Genomic DNA, 19,442 nt, shown 5'->3' on the forward strand with positions numbered 1-19,442 from the left:
CTGGAGATATTTCAATACCTGGTACACATCTTACAGTTTGGGAAATGAGGACGGGATAGAAGGTTGAGATAGGAGGTTGAGATAGGAGGTCAAGATAGGAGGACGGGATGGTCGGGATAGGAGGTCGGGATAGGAGGTCGAGATAGGAGGTTGAGTTAGGAGGTCAGGATAGGAGGTCGAGATAGGAGGTTGAGATAGGAGGTCAAGATAGGAGGTCAAGATAGGAGGGCAGGATAGGAGGTCGAGATAGGACGACGGGATAGGAGGATGGGATAGTAGGACGGGATAGGAGGTCGGGATAGGAGGTTGGGATAGGAGGTCGAGATAGGAGGTTGAGATAGGAGGTCAAGATAGGAGAACAGGATGGGAGGTCGGGATAGGAGGTCAGGATAGGAGGTGGAGATAGGAGGTTGAGATAGGAGGTCGAGATAGGAGAATGGGATAGGAGGACGAGATAGCAGGTTGTGGTATGAGGACGGGATATGGGATTGGGATATGACAACAATATATGAGGATGGGATATGAAGTCAAAAGCTTCTTCCTTTGTTAATTTTCCTCCCCAACAAGGATTAGGAAGGAAAAAACCGGGCAACGCCGGATATAGCTACTCTATATATATATAAAACGCAACGTGTGTGTGTGTATGTATACGTGTGTGTGTGTGTGTATGTTCCAGCATCACGTCCAAACGGCTAAAGATATTAACATGAAACTTGGCCACATGTTACTAATATGTCAACAACAAACACAGGATAGGTAATTTAACCCTTACTAACCCCCATTTGCCAGGGGCGGGGTTTTTGTTTAAATTCCCATACAAGTCTATGGGAAATATATATTACTGCATAACTTCCAAACGGCTGGAGATATTTTTATAATACTTGGTCACATGTTACCTACATGACAACATAAAATATAGGATAGTTAATTTAACTATTAACTACCCCCATTTGTGAGGGTCAGGGTTTTTGTTTAAAGTCCCATGCAAATCAATGGGAAATGTATGTTCCCACATTACTTCCATACGGCTGGAGATATTTCAATACTTGGTGCACTTCTTACAGTTTGGGATATGAGGATGGGATAGGAGGTCGGGATAGGAGGTCGAGATAGGAGGTCGAGATAGGAGGTCAAGATAGGAGGACGGGATGGTCGGGATAGGAGGTCGAGTAAGGAGGTCGAGATAGGAGGTCGCAGCAAGCAAAAGAAAAAAGAAAAGGCCCAAGGAGGCGCCTAGTGCATTACCCTAAAAATTATTTCAAAAACCCACGTAAAGTGGGGACAAGTAAGGGGTCTAATGAATGGCCTCTCACCTGGAGCGTATATTAATACGCATATAACCTCAGTCTGAGGTAATAATAGAGGAATCCGTGCAAGCCTACAGGTCTTCAGGATGGATCCAAAGGGAGATCCTGTTGGTGAACTTGGTAATGGAAAAAATGACCTTTCATCAGGCGCTCGGGGATTCAAGGAGATCTCACAACCAGGTCATGGAGGTGGATAAGAATTCAAGCTTTATTAGTATACAACAACGCGTTTTGGGGTTAGCATACCCCTTTTTCAGATTGACAGATTTGTCAGATTTGAGATAGGAGGTCGAGATAGGAGGTCGAGATAGGAGGTAGGGATAGGAGGTCGAGATAGGAGGACGGGATAGGAGGACTGGATAGGAGGACGGGATAGGAGGTCGGGATAGGAGGTCGTGTTATGAGGATGGGATATGAGGACGGGATATGGTGTTGGGATATGAGAACAATATATGGGCATGGGATATAAAGTCAAAAGCTTCCTCCTTTGTTGATTTTCCTCCCCAACAAGGATTAGGAAGGAAAAACCGGGCAACGCCAGGTACTCAGCTAATTGGTTATAAAAGATGAGAGGGGAGCCTATGTAATAATTTCTATGCATGAACCCTCTGGAGGAAGCAAATAGGCTTAAAGGGGTTATCCAGGAAAAAACTTTTTTTTATATATCAACTGGCTCCAGAAATCTTAATCCTTTCAGTGCTTATGAGCTGCTGAAGTTGGGTTGTTATTTTCTGTCTGTGTTCTCTGATGACATGTGTCTCGGGAACTGCCCAGTTTAGAAGCAAATCCCCATAGCAAACCTCTTCTACTCTGTGCAGTTCCCGAGACAAGCAGAGATGTCAGCAGACAGCACTGTTGCCAGACAGAAAACAACAAGTCAACTTCAGCAGCTGATAATTATTGAAAGGATTAAGATTTTTTAATAGAAGTAATTTACAAATCTGTTTAACTTTCTGGAGCCAGTTGATATAATAAAAAAAAAGTATTTTCCTGGAATACCCCTTTAACCCCTTAAGGACATAGGGCGTATCCATACGTCCCTGTTTCCAAGTCCTTAAGGACCGAGGGCGTATGGATACGCCCTGAGCATTTCCGGCCCCCACCGCTAGCCGGAGGGGAGCCGGGGCCGGATGCCTGCTGAAATCGTTCAGCAGGCATCCCGGCATATCGCCCAGGGGGGTAATTATGTCCCCCCATGTCGGTGATTGCCGCAGATCGCTGGACAATTCAGTCCAGCGATCTGCGGCGGATTCCGGGTCAATCGGGTCTCCAGTGACCCGATGACCCGGAATTACTGGCTGATCGGGGCCGTCAGAGACCGGCCGACCAATCAGGGCGCCTGCTGCGGGTGTCACTCCTGCAACCCGCTCCGCCCCTCTTCCGGAGGACGTGAGCGGGTGCGGGACGTGCACCCCGGGATCTGGGGACCCCGATCCTCGGCATCCCTGTTGGGGTCGGGGCCCCAGGAGCGACGCGGCGGCGAGGGACTGACCTGCAGTGTGGATCGTTGGAGGTGAGTGACAGCCTCCTGCTGTTGCTTAGCAACAGCTCCCAGCATGCAACAAGGGCATGCTGGGAGCTGTAGTTATGCAACAGCAGGAGGCAGACCACCACAACTCCCAGCATGCCCTTATGGGCATGCTGGGACTTGTAGTTTTGCAACAGCTGAAGGCACATTCTTTCTATGGAAAAGTGTACCTTCAGCTGTTGTGTAACTACAACTCCCAGCTTGCACAATCAGCTAAAGTGCATGCTGGGAGTTGTAGTGGTGCATCTGGTGGTTGCATAACAACAACTCCCAGCATTCCCGTTGACTGTCGGAGACTGCTGAGAGTTGTAGTTTTGCAACAGCTGAAGGCACACTGGGTTAAGTAGTAAACCAGTGTGTCTCCAGCTGTTGCATAACTACAATCCCCAGCATCCCCAGCCAATGTAGTATGCCTCCGGCTGTTGCATAACTACAAGACCCAGCATGCCCTTCCACTGTCCGTACATGCTGGGGGTTGTAGCTTTTGCAACAGCTGAAGGCACACTGGTTGCAAAACACTGAGTTTGTTACCAAACTCGGTGTTTCACAACCTGTGTGTCTCCAGCTGTTGCAAAACTACAACTCCCAGCATGCACTGATAGACCGTACATGCTGGGAGTTGTACTTTTGCAACAGCTGGATGTTTCCCCCCCCCAATGTGAACGTACAGGGTACACTCACATGGGTGGAGGATTACAGTAAGTATCCGGCTGCAAGTTTGAGCTGCGGCAAATTTTCTGCCGCTGCTCAAACTGCCAGCGAGAAACTACTGTGAACCCCCCGCCCGTGTGACTGTACCCTAAAAACACTACACTAGACTAACACAAAATAAAATAAAAAGTAAAAAACACTACATATACACATACCCCTACACAGCCCCCCTCCCCTCCCCAATAAAAATGAAAAACGTCTGGTACGTCACTGTTTCCAAAACGGAGCCTCCAGCTGTTGCAAAACAACTACTCCCAGTATTGCCAGATAGCCGCTGACTGTCTAGGCATGCTGGGAGTTTTACAACAGCTGTAGGCCCCCTGTTTGGGAATCACTGGCGTAGAATTCCCCTATGTCCATCCCTATGCAATCCCTAATTTAGGCCTCAAATGCGCATGGCGCTCTCACTTTGGAGCCCTGTCATATTTCAAGGCAACAGTTTAGGGCCACATATGGGGTATCGCCGTACTCGGGAGAAATTGGGCTTCAAATTTTGGGGGGTATTTTCTGCTATTACCCTTTTTAAAAATGTAAAATTTTTGGGAAAACAAGCATTTTAGGTAAAAAAAAAAATATTTTTTTTACATATACAAAAGTCATGAAACACCTGTGGGGTATAAAGGTTCACTTAACCCCTTGTTACATTCCCCGAGGGGTCTAGTTTCCAAAATGGTATGCCATGTGTTTTTTTTTTGCTGTCCTGGCACCATAGGGGCTTCCTAAATGTGGCATGCCCCCAGAGCAAAATTTGCTTTCAAAAAGCCAAATGAGACTCCTTCACTTCTGAGACCTGTAGTGCGCCAGCAGAGCACTTTTCACCCCCATATGGGGTGTTTTCTGAATCGGGAGAAATTGGGCTTCAAATTTTGGGGGGTGTTTTCTGCTATTACCCTTTTTTAAAATGTCAAAATTTTGGGAAACCAAGCATTTTAGGTAAAAAAAAAAAAAAATTTCACATATGCAAAAGTCGTGAAACACCTGTAGGGTATTAAGGTTCACATTACCCCTTGTTACCTTCCCCGAGGGGTCTAGTTTCCAAAATGGTATGCCATGTGTTTTTTTTTTTTGCTGTTCTGGCACCATAGCGGCTTCCTAAATGCGGCATGCCCCCAGAGCAAAATTTGCTTTCAAAAAGCCAAATGTGACTCCTTCTCTTCTGAGACCTGTAATGCGCCAGCAGAGCACTTTTCACCCCCATATGGGGTGTTTTCTGAATCGGGAGAAATTGGGCTTCAAATTTTGGGGGGTGTTTTCTGCTATTACCCTTTTAAAAAATGTAAAAATTTTGTGAAACCAAGCATTTTAGGTAAAAAAAAAAAAAAATTTCACATATGCAAAAGTCGTGAAACACCTGTAGGGTATTAAGGTTCACATTACCCCTTGTTACATTACCCGAGGGGTCTAGTTTCCAAAATGGTATGCCATGTGTTTTTTTTTTTTTTTTGCTGTTCTGGCACCATAGCGGCTTCCTAAATGCGGCATGCCCCCAGAGCAAAATTTGCTTTCAAAAAGCCAAATGTGATTCCTTCTCTTCTGAGACCTGTAGTGCGCCAGCAGAGCAATTTTCACCCCCATATGGGGTGTTTTCTGAATCGGGAGAAATTGGGTTTCAAATTTTGAGGGGTATTTTCTGCTATTACACTTTTAAAAATGTAAAATTTTTGGGAAACCAAGCATTTTAGGTAAAAAAACAATTATTTTTTTTACATATGCAAAAGTCGTGAAACACCTGTAGGGTATTAAGGTTCACTTTACCCTTTGTTACGTTCCCTGATGGGTCTAGTTTCCAAAATGGTATGCCATGTGTGTTTTTTTGCTGTCCTGGCACCATAGGGGCTTCCTAAAGGTGACATGCCCCCCAAAAACCATTTGTTGCTCCTTCCCTTCTGAGCCCTCTACTGCGCCCGCTGAACAATTAACATAGACATATGAGGTATGTGCTTACTCGAGAGAAATTGGGTTTCAAATACAAGTAAAAATTTTCTCCTTTTTACCCCTTGCAAAAATTCTAAAATTGGGTCTACAAGAACATGCGAGTGTAAAAAATGAAGATTTTGAATTTTCTCCTTCACTTTGCTGCTATTCCTGTGAAACACCTAAAGGGTTAATACACTTACTGAATGTCATTTTGAATACTTTAGGGGTAGTAGTTTTTATAATGGGGTCTTTTATGGGGTATTTCTAATATGAAGACGCTTCAAATCCACTTCAAACCTGAACTGGTCCATGAAAAATAGCGAGTTTGAAAATTTTGTGAAACATTTCAAAATTGTTGCTGAACTTTGAAGCCCTCTGGTGTCTTCCAAAAGTAACAACTCATAAATTTTATGATGCAAACATAAAGTAGATATATTGTACATGTGAACCCCAAAAAAATTTATTTTGAATATCCATTTTCCTTACAAGCAGAGAGCTTCAAAGTTAGAAAAATGCAAAATTTTCATTTTTTTCATCAAATTTGGGGATTTTTCACCAAGAAAGGATGCAAGTTACCATAAAATTTTACCACTAAGTTAAAGTAGAATAAGTCATGAAAAAACAATCTCGGAATCAGAATGATAACTAAAAGCAGTCCAGAGTTATAAATGTTTAAAGTGACAGTGGTCACAATTGCAAAAAACACTCCAGTCCTTAAGGGGTTAAGATGATTGTACACAGGCCACACTTTCTTCCCTGCTTACAATTATCCAAGTTCTGTCCCAACTTCCTGTATTTCATCTTGGTGTCTCTTCTGCTAGAGATTAACAGCAGACAGGGGAAATCAGTTTTCAAGGAATTAGACACTTAGTGATCAAGACTATAACAAACATGTCAGGAATCACATAGGCTATCTAATGAAATGCAGTTGTTTGAGATGACAGCAATCATTTAAATTGGCTCTGTTATATGTCAGGTGTTCTCCTGCACTGATCATTCATTCTCAAGTCAAGGCTAAACTGACTCTTGAGAGCATACTTAGGGATCAGATAATATGCTGCCTATAGAAGTCCATCAAGAGGGCAGGGGAAAAAAGAGGAAGGAGGGGCCATGAGAGATACAGTACAGACCAAATGTTTGGACACACCTTCTCATTCAAAGAGTTTTCTTTATTTTCATGACTATGAAAATTGTAGATTCACACTGAAGGCATCAAAACTATGAATTAACACATGTGGAATTATAGACATAACAAAAAAGTGTGAAACAACTGAAAATATGTCAGATTCTAGGTTCTTCAAAGTACCCACCTTTTGCTTTGATTACTGCTTTGCACACTCTTGGCATTCTCTTGATGAACTTCAAGAGGTAGTCACCTGAAATGGTCTTCCAACAGTCTTGAAGGAGTTCCCAGAGATGCTTAGCACTTGTTAGCCCTTTTGCCTTCATTGGGTTCAGGTCTGGTGACTGTGGAGGCCAGGTCATCTGGCGCAGCACCCCATCACTCTCCTTCTTGGTCAAATAGCCATTACACAGCCTGGAGGTGTGTTTGGGGTCATTGTCCTGTTGAAAAATAAATGATGGTCCAACTAAACGGAAACCGGATGGAATAGCATGCCTCTGCCAGATGCTGCGGTAGCCATGCTGGTTCAGTATGCCTTCAATTTTGAATAAATCCCCAACAGTGTCACCAGCAAAGCACCCCCTCACCATCACACCTCCTCCTCCATGCTTTACGGTGGAAACCAAGCATGTAGAGTCCATCCGTTCACCTTTTCTGAGTTGCACAAAGACACAGTGGTTGGAACCAAAGATCTCAAATTTGGACTCATCAGACCAACGTACAGATTTCCATTGGTCTAATGTCCATTCCTTGTGTTCTTTAGCCCAAACAAGTCTCTTCTGCCTGTTGTCTGCCCTTAGCAGTGGTTTCCTAGCAGATATTCTACCATGAAGGCCTGATTCACACAGTTTCCTCTTAACAGTTGTTCTAGAGATGTGTCTGCTGCTAGAACTCTGTGTGGCATTGACCTGGTCTCTAATCTGAGCTGCTGTTAACCTGCGATATCTGAGGCTGGTGACTCGGATTAACTTATCCTACGCAGCAGAGGTGACTCTTGGTATTCCTTTCCTGGGGCAGTCCGCATGTGAACCAGTTTCTTTGTAGTTCTTGATGGTTTTTGTGACTGCACTTGGGGACACTTTCCACCTAGAATCTGACATATTTTCAGTTGTTTCACACTTTTTTGTTATGTCTTTAATTCCACATGTGTTAATTCATAGTTTTGATGCCTTCAGTGTGAATCTACAATTTTCATAATCATAAAAATAAAGAAAACTCTTTGAATGAAAAGGTGTGTCCAAACTTTTGGTCTGTACTGTATATATTAGAAAGTTTCTCATGTTCAGTATTCATTTATGCAAACTTTATTGAATAGACATTGCTGATTTAAGCTACTTTAGCTGTTGGCCGAATGCTCTTTTAGGGTACGTTCCCACACGGCGTATTTTGCTGCGTATTTGCTGCGTATTTGGTGCTGCGTATTTTCCTACCCATTGACTTCAACAGAGAAAATAAAATACGCAGCAGCGAATACGCAGCAAATACGCCGTGTGGGAATGTACCCTTAGCGGACTGCTATTCCTCCAGACCCCACATACATATGCAATGTTAGCTTGGCCAAATTTATTAGAGTATAAATCAAAAATTGTAGTAAAGCTAAGAGAAAAATATGTCTACATTCAGAGATTAGGTGGAAGTTATATAAGGAAAAGAGAAAGGAGCCCTCTAGGCTTACCTACTATAGGTCAGCAGTACTAAGGATCAGTACTAAGCTGGGGAGCACCTTTTGGACACTTAAAAGGCTACTCCGCCCCTAGACATCTTATCCCCTAACCTTTGGATAGGGGACAAGATGTCTGATTGCTGGGCTCCCGCTGCTGGGGACTCCCGCCGCTGGGGACCCCCGCAATCTCTCTTTTGCACTCGGTGCAGCTCCAGATGCTCGTGAGGTCATGGTCATGCCCCCACAATGCAAGTCTATGGGAGGGGGAGTGATAATCATCATGACCCCTCCAATAGACTTACATTGAGGGGGTGTGGCCGTGACATCACGAGCAGAGCATGACTGTGACGTTTCGGTCCTCCACCCGGGATCGCCAATCATCCAGCAGGAAGCGATATTCTGGGTTGATGCAGTCGAGATCGCAGGGGTCCCCAGACAGACATCAAACATCTTATCCCCCATCCTTTGGATAGGGGATAAGATGTCTAGGTGTGGAGTACCCCTTTAAGCCTAATTTACATATTAACAATAAGGCTAGCATCTCAGCACTAGAAAGGACATTAAAAAAGGGATACTCAGAATCCTAATGATAGGCCCTATCTAGCCATTGATCTATTTTAAACTCGACTTTGCTGCTGACACGTCTGCTTTACATTACATATCTCAGTTTCATAATTTCATTTCATAAATTTTCCTTTCCTTTTTCTCAAAATGTTGTTGTTTTACTAGAAAGTCACACAAAAGTGTCTTCAAATTATAATTATTATTAATATTTTTAGTGTCCTTGGTACCAGTTCCTGATGAATATGATAGATGGTTAAGATACATATCATACCACCCTATCGCCTTGAAGGCATAGGACTATCTGACTATATGCTAAGGCTATCCACCTTTTCCAGGGTCGTTGACTGGGTCAGAGCTCCTGCCCAGAAGTCATGTGTTGCCTTGGAAGAAAAATTGATAGACATCCCTTTACAATCTCTGTTCCTCTATATCCTTCAAGCGATATTTTCTACCCTCCGCTTTTCCACCACTAACAAGAGTGGTCCTGTGAATATAGTAATGATTTGTGGGCACCTACTGTATGTGAATTCCAGTTTTCCAGGAGTGCTCTTTCAACTCAGATGTTTTAGGCATAAATCTCTGTATGTAAGCATACACTTATGTAAGCCTTCTGATAGGCCTATATTTATCTTCCTTATTGATATCTGCATTATTTGACACCCAAGGTTGCCCCCAATCCATACATGAGCTATCCGCCACCTTATATATGGCACACTTACAGGATGTATCTCTCTTCTATACATGCTCATAGGGAAGCATAATAATTTCCTTAGATCTCTCTCATGGTTTGATGACTTTTCAAGAAGACAGCAATTCTTTAGACAAGGTGATGTCTGATATATAAAAAAAAAACTGAAAAACAGTTACCACCCCACTTTACTTGAAATTGTGTAATAGGAACATAGATAGAACGCTTGCTTGAACTGTGAACTGAAACATGGGTTATACTTCGTAGACCTCCCAGGTGTGTATGAATCCATAAAATGGCTTCAAGTTCAGTGGTATAAAGCACCAGACATACCTTCCATATACAATCCCACTCGGACCAACAGTTTTGTTACGCCGAGCGCTCCGGGTCCCCGCTCCTCCCCGGAGCGCTCGCTACACTCTCGCTACTGCAGCGCTCCGGTCAGATCCACTGACCCGGGGCGCTGCGATACCACCTCCAGCCGGGATGCGATTCGCGATGCGGGTGGCGCCCGCTCGCGATGCGCACCCCGGCTCCCGTACCTGACTCGCTCTCCGTCGGTCCTGTCCCGGCGCGCGCGGCCCCGCTCCCTAGGGCGCGCGCGCGCCGGGTCTCTGCGATTTAAAGGGCCACTGCGCCGCTGATAGGCGCAGTGGTTCTAATTAGTGTGTTCATCTGTGCACTCCCTATTTATACCTCACTTCCCCTGCACTCCCTCGCCGGATCTTGTTGCCATTGTGCCAGTGAAAGCGTTTCCTTGTGTGTTCCTAGCCTGTGTTCCAGACCTCCTGCCGTTGCCCCTGACTACGATCCTTGCTGCCTGCCCCGACCTTCTGCTACGTCCGACCTTGCTTCTGTCTACTCCCTTGTACCGCGCCTATCTTCAGCAGTCAGAGAGGTTGAGCCGTTGCTAGTGGATACGACCTGGTCACTACCGCCACAGCAAGACCATCCCGCTTTGCGGCGGGCTCTGGTGAAAACCAGTAGTGACTTAGAACCGATCCACTAGCACGGTCCACGCCAATCTCTCTCTGGCACAGAGGATCCACCTCCTGCCAGCCGGCATCGTGACAAGTTTTTTAGACAAAAAATGTTCGTGAAGTGAATCCAAGAATATGCATGGGTGTGAGGTGTGTAAAATCGTTAGTTGACTAATGCTAAAAACAGCTGGTTGTCGCTGTTTCAATATTTTTCTGAGCTTTACATACTATAAATACATCCACACAAGAATCACAGGGGGGTCATTTTTATTTACTGTACATTGGTTTTCTGTATGTGTCATTTTAGTTCTCAATAGTTGAAAGACAACACAACACTTCAAAATTACTCTTAGCCTTTATTCACATCTGCACTGTAGCATATGTGCAATAGAAGCTACAAGACTGTACTGGTCCACCATATGACGGATTCACATAACACCCAACAGGGCTCTCTGACTTATAATGGGGTTCCTCTGGGTCCCCTTCAAGGTTTCTGTGTTTATGACAGCAAAAGTAATGCTGAAGTTGTGCTGTTCTTGCCATAAAGGGACAGAATTGCAGACAGGTGCCTGGAATGGAACACTGTATAGGAAGTGTAACGTTAATATTTCAGTGGTCATCACAGATTATTTTAGTTTTATATTTTTCACTTGGAATAAATTGAACCTTGCCAACCAGAAAACTGTTTTGATAACCAATTTAGAAAATGAGACGGGGAGAAGTGTTTATGGACTGCACCTGGAAGTCATGTCTGATTAGAAAATTACTTGTTTTTAGTTCAGCAACCAATGAATATGTATACAGTACATTACCAATAATTGTATCTCCTGGAAAAAGGCCCCAATCTCTAATCTCTAGGATGCCGTCTGCTAGGAATATGAAACATTATAAAATAAACAAAAAAGGCTGTCATTATACAGAAGAAACTTGTGAATATTTTTGCAGTAGAAGGTCAAACATATGGAAGACATGTGAGTCAACACTTAGAAAACAAATAACAACTTACGATTTGTTCATCTAATATTCTAAAAAGAGAATACAACAGTGACAGTATATTTATGATTCAATCTAGGTAGTATTGTTACATAAATGTTATGCCACTAGCACCCAATGCAAAATCTTTCCCAAGGCGAGATCCATGTGAAGGAAGTGCAGCAAGTTCTGGACACGAGATTGGTAAACTGGGATGAAGGCCTGCTCTCATGAAAGGTATGGTAACAGGATAAGAGAGACCCTCTCACTAGTGGCCAGGGCCAGACTGCCTGACTTAGGGATTCACCCTGTCTGATGAAACCAGGGTAAAAAAAAGAGCTGGTTGTCCCTGATTGGTTGAGACCATTGCTATGGCTACTCACCAGCTCTTTTACAGAAAAAGATAACCAACACTGTAATGTTGAAAACGCAGGTAAAGTCATTTTTACCTCATAATACATTGAGCTCAGGTTGAACAACAAAGACAGACACCTTGGGGATAACAACCACGCGACAGAGCAGGCAGAAAATGTGTTCTGCTTCGGGATACCACACTACAGATCACTGTATTTATATATTTTTTTACATTAAAGATAATCCAGTCACTTAAAACATATCCCCTATTTCTTTATAAGGCCACTGAATGTAGCCAAGAGCTGTACTAGACCATCTTCGACACCAAGTGCCAGCTCACTTGCACAGGTCCAAATAATGTGACCTGCAATGGGTGATTTAAGCGTTTCAAACTGGATGTCCTTAACCTTTTAAGGATATTCAGATACAGAATCCTGAACATAAAATCCAAAGAAAGAGTTAAAAAAAGCAAAGAACATGTACCATATGTAGAAAAATAATATAACAGTATTATTATTACGATCATTACAAGAGGGGGACAACCAATGAATGCTACAGAGTATGAAATTTCATATTGCTAAAATGGGACAAAATTCATTTACCAAATTTCCTGAAATATAATAAGTGACTAAATGAATGAATGAATAAAAAAAAATTACATATGGCCACAATAAGAAAAAAAGGAAACAGGCAATTAACACAACAATTTGTGCATGCAAATAAATGTAAAATATCCTAGGGACAGAAACAAAAAATCTATTCTGATTCATGAGATCATGTCTTAGATTTAATCCTTTAAGAGATTGTTCTTCAAACTGTGGACCCCAGATGTTGTAGTTTTGCAACATCTGGGGGTCCACAGTTTGGAGATCACTGCTTTAGTACACCTTGTCACTAAATGAAAAATCCAGTATGCTTCTCTGTAGAGATGAGCGAATTTTTGAAAAATTCAATTCGGCCGAATAACCAAATTTTCCGTAAAAATTTGGTTTGGTCCGAATTTATTTGCGGCGAATCACTATTATAATGGCTATTTCTGGTCTACAGAGAGGCTCAATAGAGGTGTAGAACACTTTGTTTTGTCTTAACACACATAGGGAGTGTGGCATGATGTTTTATGTAATTTATTTAAATTTAATTTGTATTTATTTTAATTTTTTGATTACCCATTCTGGTGAGCATTGAGCTGGCGGTGGGCCCGAGGAGAGCTACCACCTGTTCCAGTCCCAGCCTCTCATCTCACCCCCATACTCTGAGTGTCCACTTGAAAAGGGAGGGACTGAAGTACCAGCAACTTCGACAGAAGCACATTCAGCTTCTGTGCCATTGGATAAGTGGGCGCATAAAGCTAGAAGTGGATGCAGTGAAAAAATTTGTACTTGTTTCTTAAAGATGTACTCCAGCCCAATCCAAAGAATAGGGGATAAGATGTCTGATCACGGGGGTCCCGCTGCTGGGGACCCCCGCAATCTAGCATGCAGCACCCACCTGTGAGCACTGCCGTCACGCCTCCTCCCATAGACTTGCATTGAGGGGGCAGGGCTAGACATGACACGGGGGCGGAGTCATGACGTAACAATACTCCGTCCCTGTGGTCAAGAATCATAAGGCTTGGAGCCTCCAGCGCTTCCTGCAGTGCTCACAGGTGGGTGCTGCATGCTAGATTGTGGGGGTCCCCAGCGACGGGACTCCCGCGGTCAGACATCTTATCCCCTATGCAGCATAAGGGACCATGAGTAAAACATATAGTGGCTGAATGGCACAGCAGAGTGGTGCGGTGGGAGGCAATACCAGTACCCAGTGATGAAGGTGGGTGAAAAAAGGTCTGATGCGGAGGAATGTTTGTAACTGGGGAGCAGTGCCTTAAATCTGTTTGGCACTATACATATTTGTGAAGTGTTGATGTGGAACCATGGTCAATCTACTCTGATGCATAAGGCATTGGTGGGTGGAAATCCTGGCTGATCCATGCCTGATTCATCTTCACAAAGGTCAGTCTCTACACATTTTTCGTGGACAGACGAGATCTCCTTGGGGGGACTATGGCCCCCGCCACACCCGCTCTGATGGAACACTACTAGCTGTGCAGGACAGCTTTTCAAGGGCTAACCCTGCTAGTTGCAGTCACAAATCAAGTTTGGCTGCCCAGAAGTCCAGCAGATCTTCAAGGTGTGTTGGGATGGGCATGTCAAGGTATGCCACCACCTGCTGGTTCAGGTCCTGCTCCAGGTCTACCTGCTGCTGATGAGTTGCTTCACTATGCGAGTGAAGAAAGGTACTCATCAGCGACTGTAGACTCAGGCTACTGCTGATGGAGCTAGTACTGCTCCTGTCACCCTCAACCCTCCACAGCAGCCATGGCAGTGGAAGGTGAGCACAGAGGGCCCCCCGATAGGCATCGGCCAACTGACTATGTAGGATTTCTCTGTAGTAGGTCAGTTTGTCCTCCCTTTCAGTGGGTGTAAAAAAGGCCCCCATTTTGTGGCGGCAGCGAGGGTCCAATAAGTCGGAGAGCCAGAAGTCATCCCGCTGCCAAATGGTGACAATTCAGCGGTCACTACGCAAGCAAGTGAGCATGCATCGTAGCATTTGTGCAAGTAACTCGGAGGGACTCCCTGCCTCGGTGTGTCTGGGTCCTCTGTCTCGCATTCCTCATAACCCTCTAGCTCCTCTGGCTGCTCCTGCTCCTCCTCTCCTGTCATATGACTAGAAAAACTGCCTTTTTCGTGAAACCTAAACTGTGCTCCACTGTGCCCCTCCTCCTCCTTAAGTTCAGCCCCCACAGGGCTCATGTGGCCGTGAGATGTAGGTGCCTTGTTTCCATTGCCCTGACCAGCCATCATTTCCAACATGTGTTGTAGGAAAAGAAGCAGTGGATTGACGTTGTTCATCCCATAATCCTGGTGACTGACTAATAATGTGGCTTCCTCATGGGCCTGAGCAAATGGCAGGTGTCACGTATTAGCTGCCACTGGTTGACATTGAAGTTACACAGAGGAGTCCCCCTATTCGCTTAGATCATCAAGAAATCAGTGATGGCTTTTCTCTGTTCATATAGTCGGTCCAGCATATGGAGAAAGGAATTCCAACATGTGGCAACGTCGCAAATCAGACTATGTTGGGAGATACCGTTCTGACGCTGCAGCTCAATGAGTGTGTGCTTTGCGGTGTTCAAGTGACTGAAGTGCATGCAAAGTTTCCTTCCCATTGTTAGAGTGTCTTGCAAATGGGTGGAACACTTCAGGAACCGTTGACAACCAGATTGAACACGTGTGCCATACAGGGTGCATGGTTCAGCCTACCTTGTCGCAGCGCAGGCAAGATGTTCTTCCCTTTGTCATTCACCATGGTTCCCATTTCCCGTTTTTGTGGAGTAAGCCATGCTCCAATTTCTTTATGAATTACTTTTAGCAGTTCCTCCCTTGTGTGACTCCATTCGCCAAGGCAAACCACGTGAAGAACAGCCTGACACCACCGTGCCCTGCACACATGGTATGCTGAAGGGGCACTGAGACTTGTCTGTGCAGTAAAGGCTGAGGAGATGGTGGAGGATGAGGAGGCGGAGTCACACACTGTCACAGGATCACGCCTGAGAGCGTGAAGGCGGAAGCAGTGTGTCCTGTCCAAGTTGGTGTTTTGGCTGGGCAGGAACCACATTCACCCAGTGGGCCGTAAAGGACATGTATTGTCCCTGACCATAGTTACAGCTCCAGACTTCGGTGCTCCTGTGCACTTTGGTACACACCAACAGGCTTGAGGACTGGCCCACCTTCTCTTCCAAAAAATTGTGCAGGGCTGGTACTGCCTTCTTTGCAAAGAAATGATGGCTTGGCACTCTCCACCTCGCCTCGGCACAAGCCATTAGGTGCAGAATCCACCACTTGAAAAGGGAGGGACTGCAGCACCAGCAACTTGGACAGGAGCACATTCAGCTTTTGCACCGTTGGATGAGTGCGCGCTTACTGTTGTCTCTTGGACATGGCTTTGCCGATGGATTGTTGGCAGAATGACTGAATAAAAGTAGGAGTAGCAGAAGCATCTTGAGCGACAGAAGGAGGGTATGACACACAGATCCCTTCGGCTGAGGTGGTGGATCCTTGGCTGGCTGAAAGAGGGAGCGGCGTGCCACTGGGTGATGCAGAAGGCTGGACCACTACATCGGAACCACAGTTCTCCGAGGCTGCTTTATGGTAACGCAGCATATGTTGACGCAGTGCCGTGGTGCGATCATTGGGACCCTGGCCACACTTCACCTTCTGCCGACATATCTTGCATGTGGCTACGTAAACCTCCTCCGGATGCTTGATGAAAATCTGCCACACCGTCGATTAGCTGCTTTTCCCACCAACAGTCCACACTAATTGGCTGCTACTGCCGCTATCTCCAGGGACCCCTGTTCCATAACCTCAGGAGAAAGTAGGCTGCCGCGAAGCAGGTGGTCTCCCCCAGGCATGTTTGGCTCCAGAATTTGCACTTCTGCCTCCATGCTGACTGCCAACCATGCTACCACCTTGCTGGCTCAGCTGCTGCCTCACTGGCAACCTGCAACCCACTTCTCCTGATGATGATGGAGCCCCTTCTGCACCCGGCTCCCAATTGTGATCGGCTTCATCATCATCAACAAGTGTCTGCACGTCACTGATGTCCTCCTCAGGTTCCTCAACAGTGTCTGCTTCAGGACTCTTAATGCTGGCAACACCGCCTCCCATGTCACTCTCCTCATCACTACTTGCCCGCCTAGTGGAGGAAGCGGCAGATGTCTCCTCTACTTCTTGGCTGGGCAGTAGCTGCTGACTGTCCTCTATTTGATCGTCCTCACTGAATAGTGGAGCTGAACCCACAGCATGAGATACTTCTTTAGGAGTGGGAACAGCATAGGACAGAGGCAATGGGAGGGCAGGGACTGCTCCCGGGCCATGCCAACTGAGGGTTGTGTCTGGGGAACCCACCGACTGTCGACTGGGGGTATCAGATGTCACTTGTGATGAAGTGGACGACCGTGTTAACCAATCGATGACGGCAGATGGGATGCTGGTCGAGACATGACCGCAAGCTGATACCGGGAGATCAGGCCTCTTGCTGCGACTCCTGCTGCCACTCACCCCTAGTGTGCTGTGACCTCTGCCTGTACTTGATGAATTTAGGCCTGCACGTCCTGGCACTTCTCTGCCTAACATACTTGGTGTGTATATGAGGAGGGTACAATATGCTTCACTATGCTTAAAACAGTATTTGTCTAGAACAGCAGCAGGTGTGTACTTTTGGTTGTCCTTTCACAGCATCTAGGCCCTTGACAGATTAACAGTTACAAAATAGTACACTACTTAGATGTAGGTATGTGTTATGCATTTATGAGGGCAGAAAAATGTGCTACAGTACGCTTAAAAAACATATTGGAATAAAACACCAGCCGGTGATTACTTTTGCTTGGCCTTTCACAGGATCTAGGCCCTTGGCAGATTAACAGGTACAAAATAGTACACTATTTAGATGTAGGTATGTGGTATGCACTTATGTAGGCACAAAAGAGCTCTACAATATACTTAACCCCTTAAGGATGCAGGGTTTTCCATTTTTGCATTTTCATTTTTTCCTCATCACCTTCAAAAAATCATTTTTTGCGCCACCAATTCTACTTTGCAGTGACATTAGTCATTTTACTAAAAGATCCATGGCAAAGTGGAAAAAAAATTCATTGTGTGACAACATTTAAGAAATAATGCCATTTTGTAATTTTTGGGGGCTTCCTTTTCTAGGCAGTGCATTTATTGATAAAAATGACATCTTATCTTTATTCTGTAGGTCCATACGGTTAAAATGATACCCTACTTATATAGGTTTGATTTTGTAATAATACTAAAAAAAATCATAACTAAATGCAGGAAAATGTATACGTTTAAAATTGTAATCTTCTGACCCCTATAACTTTTTTATTTTTCCAAGTACGGGCTGGTATGAGGGCTCATTTTTTGCGCCGTGATCTGATGTTTTTAACTGTACCATTTTTATTTGATCACCTTTTATTCATTTTTTTTTATGATATAAAAAGTGACCAAAAATACGCTATTTTGGACTTTGGAATTTTTTGGCACATATGCTATTGACCGTGCGGTTTAATTTACAATATATTTTTTTAGTTCGGACATTTTAGCATGCGGCGATACCACATGTTTATTTTTATCTACACAGTTTTTTTTATTGCTAAAAGGAGGGTGATTCTTACATTTATTAGGGAAGGGGTTAAATGATCTTTACTAACTTTTTTTTAACACTTTTTTGGGGGCATTTTTATAGCCAACCTAGTGGCTATTACACTGCACACACTGATCGGCAAAGATCATTGCCATGCATTGACACGCAAAGATCAGTGTTGTCGGTAGCCGATTGCTCAAGTCAGGATTTCAGTCTTGGAGCAATCAATCGCTGATCGGACGCGACAGAGGCAGGTAAGGGGACCTCCGCGATTTCACCGGAATGGTCTAGATCAGCCTTGACTGAGCTGCCGGGTAACTTTCACTTTCATTTAAGATGCAGCGATCAACTTTGAACGCCACGTCTAAAAGGTTAATAGCGCGCGGCATATCAATCGGTGCCACGCGCTATTAGCCCAGGGTCTCGGCTTTCATTAGCCGCCAGGACTGACCTGGACTGACCCGCTCACAGTGTGACCCCGCGTGATATACCGATACCGAGCGCAAGGCCTGTGTCTTTAAGAGATTAAAAAAGTAAATGAGTACAACACCAGCCAGTGAGCATTTTGCCTGGCCTTTCATAGTATCTAAGCAGTTGACAGATGAACAGGTACAAAATAGTACACTATTTAGATGTAGGTATGTGGTATGCACTTAAGAGGGCAGAAAAATGCGTTACAGTACGCTTAAAAAACATATTAGAGTAAAACACCAGCTGGTGAATACTTTTGCCTTGCCTTTCACAGTATCTAGGCCCTTGACAGATTAACAGGTAAAAAAATAGTACACTATTTAGATGTAGGTATGTGGTATGCACTTATGAGGGCAGAAAAATGTGCCACATTAAAACACCAGCTTCTGATTACTTTTGCCTGGCCTTTCACAGTATCTAGGCCCTTGACAGATTACAGGTACAAAATAGTGCACTATTTAGATGTAGGTATGTGGTATGCACTTATGAGGGCAGAAAAATGCGCTATAGTACGCTTAAAAAAGTATTTGAATACAACACCAGCCGGTGATTACTTTTGCCTGTCCATTCACAGTATCTAGGCCCTTGACAGATTAACAGGTACAAAATAATACACTACTTAGGTGGTATGCACTTATGAGGGCAGAAAAATGTGGTACAGTATGCTTAAAAAACATATTTTTGCACAACACCAGCAGTACACAACAATGCTGCAGCATACAGTTGCTGTGTCCTAAACCATCTACAAACTTGTATAACAAGCACACCATTTGTTGTGGAACAAAGACACAGAGTTGCGCTGAAAAATTATTCCTCCATCCTCTGCTGTTTCTCAAGCTGAGCAAGCTTGTTCAAATGTATGAGGCAACACACAGCTCTCTGCCCCTCTCTGTAATACAATGCTGTAGAAAGTGACTGGGAGGTTAATGGCTGCAGCAAAAATTATTTTCAGTGAAAAATGCACTGCTCTCT

The sequence above is a fragment of the Hyla sarda genome, chromosome 2, assembly GCF_029499605.1.
Source record: "Hyla sarda isolate aHylSar1 chromosome 2, aHylSar1.hap1, whole genome shotgun sequence".
Classification (NCBI taxonomy): Eukaryota; Metazoa; Chordata; class Amphibia; order Anura; family Hylidae; genus Hyla; species Hyla sarda.